The sequence below is a fragment of the Andrographis paniculata genome, unplaced genomic scaffold (genome assembly GCF_009805555.1).
Source record: "Andrographis paniculata isolate CXL003 unplaced genomic scaffold, ASM980555v1 Contig69END, whole genome shotgun sequence".
Lineage (NCBI taxonomy): Eukaryota > Viridiplantae > Streptophyta > Magnoliopsida > Lamiales > Acanthaceae > Andrographis > Andrographis paniculata.
In genome coordinates this window covers 2,003,888-2,010,718 of record NW_026137605.1, presented here as the reverse complement: position 1 = coordinate 2,010,718, position 6,831 = coordinate 2,003,888, and the positions used below count along the sequence as shown (strand labels likewise).

General features: G+C 30.2%; 1 long non-coding RNA gene across 1 annotated transcript; it reads left to right on the top strand.

Moving 5' to 3' along the window:
- Positions 1-1,275: 1,275 nt before the first annotated feature.
- On the top strand, positions 1,276-3,065 carry LOC127264167 (uncharacterized). The gene is made up of 2 exons (XR_007841634.1): positions 1,276-1,758; positions 2,878-3,065. It is a non-coding gene; the product is annotated as an uncharacterized LOC127264167 (long non-coding RNA).
- Positions 3,066-6,831: the final 3,766 nt, after the last annotated feature.

Here is a 6,831-nt window from a genome sequence, read left to right as displayed (position 1 = left end):
AGTCAGAAAGAACTATCCGTATTCTGGAAGATATGCTAAGAGCTTGTGCTATGGAATTTCAAGGGAGTTGGGAAGACCACTTGGATTTAGTGGAATTTTCATATAATAATAGCCATCAAGCAAGTATCGGAATGGCTCCTTTTGAAGCTCTTTATGGTCGAAAATGCAGAACTCCTTTGAGTTGGGACGATATGAGTGATCGACTGATACTGGGTCCGGAAATGATTGAGGAATCGAAAAATAAGATTCGAATTATCAGAGAAAAGATGAAGGCAGCTCAAGATCGTCAAAAGAGTTATGCCGATAGAGCCCGACGTGAGGGTCAATTTCAAAGTGGAGATTTTGTCTTATTGAAAGTATCCCCAATGAAAGGTATTAGAAGGTTTGGGATTAAAGGAAAATTGAGTCCGCGTTATGTTGGACCTTATGAAATTGTCGATCGAGTTGGTGATTGGGCTTATCGGTTGGCACTTCCAAATTCTATGGAGCGTATTCATAATGTGTTTCATATATCTCAGCTTCGTAGGTATGTTGCAGATCCTTCTCATATTTTATCTCCAGATGAGATAGAGCTGAATGAAGATCTTTCGTATGAAGAAAAGCCTCTGTGGATCATGGACACAAAGGTCCGAACCATGAGGAATCGAGATATTCGTATGGTGAAAGTAATGTGGTCCAGACATGGAGCGGAAGAGGCCACGTGGGAAGTAGAACAAGAAATGTTCAAGGCATACCCACAATTGTTTAATTAAGTTGCCTTGTTATGTGTTTGAGTTTAGATTTCGGGGACGAAATCTTTTAAGGGGGAGTGGATTGTAATGCCCCGATTTCGGAATGTATAAAATAATATTATTATAGCAAATAAATATTTGACAATAGTAATGGAATCAAGAAATTAATATTTTGGGATAAATTATATTCCAATTTTGTATATTAGTTATAATTAAATAGACTGTTAAATAGATAAATATCGATAAAATTAAAAATAAATATAAATATAAATATAATATATAATATATAATATATAATACATATATATAATAAAATGTAAAGATAAGGATGATAATAATAATAACGTTAATAATAATAATAATATTATAATATATTATAATATAAAATATAATAATAATAATATAATTATAAATGTAAATACAATCTTACCTACGAAGGAAGGAGAAGGAGAACGCGAAGGAGAAGAAGAAGGAGAAAGAAAGAAAAAAAAAGAAAGAAAAAGATTTAGCCGTCCGATTCCAATTCCGACTTGGGTATGGTATTCCTTGCTATTCGTAGAGTCCGATTATAAATTTTAATACGAATTTTGATATTGGAGTATTAAATTAAAAAATTCTTCAAAAATCCATAACTGGATATTTGGCTATTTAATCGACGAATTTCTTTAGCTAATAGCCTATTCGTAGTCCTAGTATTATATTCTGAGAATTTCGTACCAATCCAAGTCGAATAAAAAACGGCAGTATATCGCACCTGCCTGCTTGTTCATACCTTTGCGTATTTTTATTTAATAATCGGGCAATATAAATATTATGAGGTAGAAGGATTTTATAGCTAGAATATCATATTCTACTAAATATAAAAGTTTGGAGCCCGACGAGTTAATTATAGAAATTAGCTTTTGAATAAGCAGGTAGCTCCTGAGAATAAGCATAAAGCTCATCTGATTTGAGTAAATAATGGGACAGGTGTACGTTGGAGGAGATTTGGGTGAAGTTATAAAAATCCAGAAAGTATCGGTAGGAGGTAAGCAGTAGGGAATTAAATCTAATTTTAAGAAATTAGGTATTTATGTTGCATGTGATTCTGATTCTGATATTGATATGATATTATGTGGAATCATTTGGTCAGTGCATCTATATATGTATATATGTGTGTGTATATGCATGTGTGAAACTTCGTTTTACGATATTTGATATACGTATTTGATCGTGTTGGTGAATTTATAAAAAGGAGGATAGGTGGGCCGTCTCACCAGCCCTTTTCATTAAATTCACTTATTGACATGCTGCACACATCGCACGATTTATCGGATATGTTTTATGGATCTATCGTTTAGTCGCCGTGTGCGGTAGTGCTAGGCGAGGGCATCATCTGGGGTTAGGATATTCGACCCCGATGTACCGTAACACTTTGGCGATAGTGGACGATAGTAGTCGGACAACTGGGTGACTTAGTCGCACGGTCATTCAGGGATTAGACCCATTGCAGTTGAGACGTATTTGGTCTAATCATTCGTGTTCGGTGTTGTTCCACTCATTGGAGTAGCTACTAGTGAGGTCTACCGGTAGTTTAGGATCATATGCCAAACTCCAAACGCGATCCCGTTAGGGCGTGCGAGGAGGAGTAGAGTTTCCGGGTTTCCTTCGGGTGATTCCAGGTTGCACGGATTCTACTACGTTACACGGGGTAGGGCTAGACAGGAGGGTCCTATCTTCGCTATCACAGACTATGGGGTGTCTTGTGGTTAATGGCGACAACGCTCGACTATCCATGTATTGAATGCGGGAGTCGTATGGTGGGTATATGGAAGTGACCGGGTGACCGTTATATTATTATGGGTTTACCAGGTCCTTCCTTGAGCCGAGGATTTTCCGGCTATTTATTGATGATAGTCTAGTGAGCCGTTATTATGGAGTCGAGGTTATTCCGGCTGCTCACTTTGACATATGTATATGGGTATATGTGCATGAGTTGTCGATTTTGACATTATTGTTACATTATTTCAGTATGGGCATGGCATGGCATTTATTTTGCAAATGACGGAAATTAAACTCTATTTTCGAGCATGACATGGCATATTTTATGTTAGTTCTTAAAATGGATTTAATTCTAGACTGCTTTTAAGAAAAATATTTGATTCAGGTACGCATGGCACCTCCGGGACAGGGGACGTCTCAGGAGATAGAAAGACGGGTTGAATGAGTGAACTGCATCTGATGTATTATATATAAATTCTAACTAGAAAAACCTCCCGTTTTGGGAGTATGTTTTTGTAAATATTTATAAACTATTTTTTTGGGAATAATAAAATGCTTATATAATTAATTTTAGCCTTAACACTGTGTTGTGGGGCCCGAAGTAGGAGGTGACGACCTCATGATGCAGTGTGGCGGTAGCATTTCCAGTATGAGCCAACTGGGGGTGTTACAAATAGTATTTTATTAATCAGTGTATAAGAGTTTTTGATAGTTTTGTCATCTGACTTTATGTATAAAGTAATTATATATGTAATGATATATTTGTAATTTAAATAAAAGTTAATAGTATTTTGTTATTAGTGTGTGATTATTTTTGTAAAATAGAAAATGAATACTTTGAAATGAGACAGAAAAAAATGGTAATAAAAATACTTTAAATTATGACAGATGGAGTAGTATTTTATTAGTTAGTAGAAGTGTGTAAGAAATTTTAACATTTTTATCCTTTGACTTTTTTATAAAATAATTATATGTGTAATGGTATTTTTGTAATTTAAATAAAAATTAAATGTATTGTGATATTAGTATACGATTACTTTTACTAAAAATGAAAAAAGTTACTTTTGAGTGAGACAAACGAAAATAGTAAAAGTAGCTCTTTGAATTAAGACAAATGAAATGTTATTTTTTATTTTATATTATACTAAAATTCAATTTTATATTTAAAAATATTTGATCAATATTTGTTTATATCAAATTAAATAATTATTCAAATTCAAAATTTATATGATCAAACTAAGGCATCAATAATGTACTTCCTTTGTCTTGGAATGATATATTGGCTATGTTTACTTGTGAAATTTTATCCTCATTTTACTATTATATTTTATTTTTTTCTTCAAAAATATAAAACTAAACACTTATTTTTTTTATTACATTATAATTTAATTTTACATTCAAAATATCACATCAGTTTACATTTATATCAAATCAAACAATTATTTCAATTCAAAATTTTACTATTTAAAACCAACCGAAAATTATAATCTTACAAGTAAATACACCCGTCTATTTGTATTGGATACAGAATTTAATGAACATTAATATTATACTAATGATAGTTAATAAAGACTATGGATAAAAATAAATAAATAATAAAAAATTGTCCTTATAAATGCCTTTTAATTTAAATGTAAAAAATAGTGATATTTCTTTAATAATAAAAAATATAAATATTTTACAGTGATAATTATTTATAAAAATAAAATTTTGTTTTAGACAGATAAAAATAAAGCATGACAATTGAATTAGAACATAATAAATACATTTAAGTAAAAATGTTTTTTATATGATATTTTTTATACATGAATTAATTAAATTTAGAAGATTTTACCTAAGAAAATATAATGGAACTGAAATCACAACTTCGATCATACGTTTATTATGTGCAAAATTTAAAGTTTTACAAAAAAATTGTTGAGTTGAAAGCATATACTTCTTTTCATTTATTTACGGTATTAGCATTGATTTTGTCTGTCACAATTATAATAGTTAAAGTTTACAGGGTTTAAAATATAGCGATCGAAATATTACAACGATCACACTGAATGTAAAAAATATTTGTAATATTTTAATATATTAGTTTGTATTCCATCCGTTCTCCCTTATTTATCCATTATTTATATTTATGTTTGTCTATCTTATTTGTCTTTTATTTTTAAAAAATATGATTATACATTTTAATTATATTTTAAATTTTATAATATCTATGATTTTTTAACTTTAATTATACTATTTAGTTATCTTAATTTGAATTTATAAATATTTTTATAATACAATAATTATTTTTACTGATACATTTCTTAATTACTTACTAATTATTCTTCATCCCATAAAATTGTTCACATTATTGTAGATACAGAAATTTATGAGGAGTATAATTAATTAGTGAATAATTATGAAATGTATTAGTAAAAATAATTATTATATAATACAAAAAAATTATAGATAAGATTAAAATAACTAAATAGTTTAATCAAAATTAAGAAAGTTATATATTATAAAATTTAAAATATAATTAAAATGTATAATACTCCTTCTGTCCCGGCTACGGTGTCACATTTACGGTAAACACATGAATTTAGGAGATGTATAATTAGTAAATAATTAAGAATGTATTAGTAAAAATAATTATTGTATAATAAAAATAATTTTAGATTAAAATAACTAATTAGTCTAACTAGACTAAAAATTTACACATTAAAAAATTTAAAATAAAATTAAAGTACCAAAAAAGAAAAGTGACATAATAAGTAGAACAGACGGAAATAGAAAGACGTACACACAATAAGTAAGTGGAACGGAGTGAGTAATTTTCAAAAAAAAGAAATAAACAAATTATGTAGGATAAATGAAAGTAGAAAAAATGAACATTTTCTGAGGAAGGACAGAGTATATTTACAATAAATCAGATAGATAAGTACTTTATTTACTGTTATCGTCTATCTCATTTCAAAGTATTTATTTTGAAAAAATTAATCACACATTGATGTCAAAGTATTTTACTTAAAGTATTTTAATTAACCAATGAAGTATTATTATTTTTTAATCTATTACAAAATCACAAGAGCTCGTGGACAGATTGAATATTATTTTAATAAATAATTTTAAATATCTTACCGAGTGTGCAATTTCAAATTCCGATAGCAGCAACCTGCATCATAAATATATATATATATATATATATACACACAAAAGGCCCAATTTATGACTCCCAAAATGAAGCCCAACAATAAACCATACGCTCCAAATTATATCAGGCTAAAATCACTTGGTCATTTTTATTTTAACTCCATCCTTTTAATATTTGAAATATATTCTTTTAAATAATTTTGATGCAATCAAATAACTCAAAGCTATTTGTTTACAATCCACTTTCAAATTTGAATTCATCTAACTAAATGAAACCTAAAATCATCTTCAACAGTTCTTTTAAATTCATTTGTCTCCTGAAAAACAGGAAAAGTAGTTCGCGTATCATGCACCCACCCAAGATCGAACCTGGGACCCAACCCTCCAAGATCGAACCTGGGACCCAACCCTCAAGCGAGAGATGTCTCACCGCTTGATCTACAAGGATTTGACATAGGCATCGGTTACGGACGCTAAATCATGCCCTAAGACTTAGTTTAGGACATTTATCCCAAACGGATTCCCGACCACAGTTTCCCATTAGAAAAAATTAAAATATAATGACATGTATATTGTAAAGATATTTTTAATATTAATAAAAAATACCGTTACAAAAAAGAAAATGAATACGGAGCGAGTATAGAAGATTAGGGCATCCGCACAATACAACACGATTCACCCCTACTTACTTTGTATCTCAAATTCAATTCCCAATCCATTATTAAGAAATCAATTTCACTTTTCTATCCATTCCACTATTCCAGACTCTACCATAATCGCATCCATCCATCCATACTACCAAAATAAACTTCACGTGACAGAGAGATACCAAAAGCACACCACCAAATAGATTCAATCATCCCATTATTTATTTATTTATTATTTTCATTCTCTATAGGTCCCGCCACCACCTATCCCCTACCCAATCCATTTATCTATCTCATGCCATGTGAAGCCATATATAACTATTATCGTTATTCTGACAAGTAGGCAAGAATTGACGTTTACCACTCACAGTTTGTTAGCATCTTCTTGTCTTCTATGCTCCACCAAATAAACCGGTGGTGGCTGAGAACACAGAATGCCCATCTCTCCGAGCCCCACCTACCTGCGAAACTTCTCAACAAATAGTAGTATATAATAGTAATAGTAATACAGCCTCCCGTCCCACTTGCAGAATTAATCGACAATAACATTAATATTAACA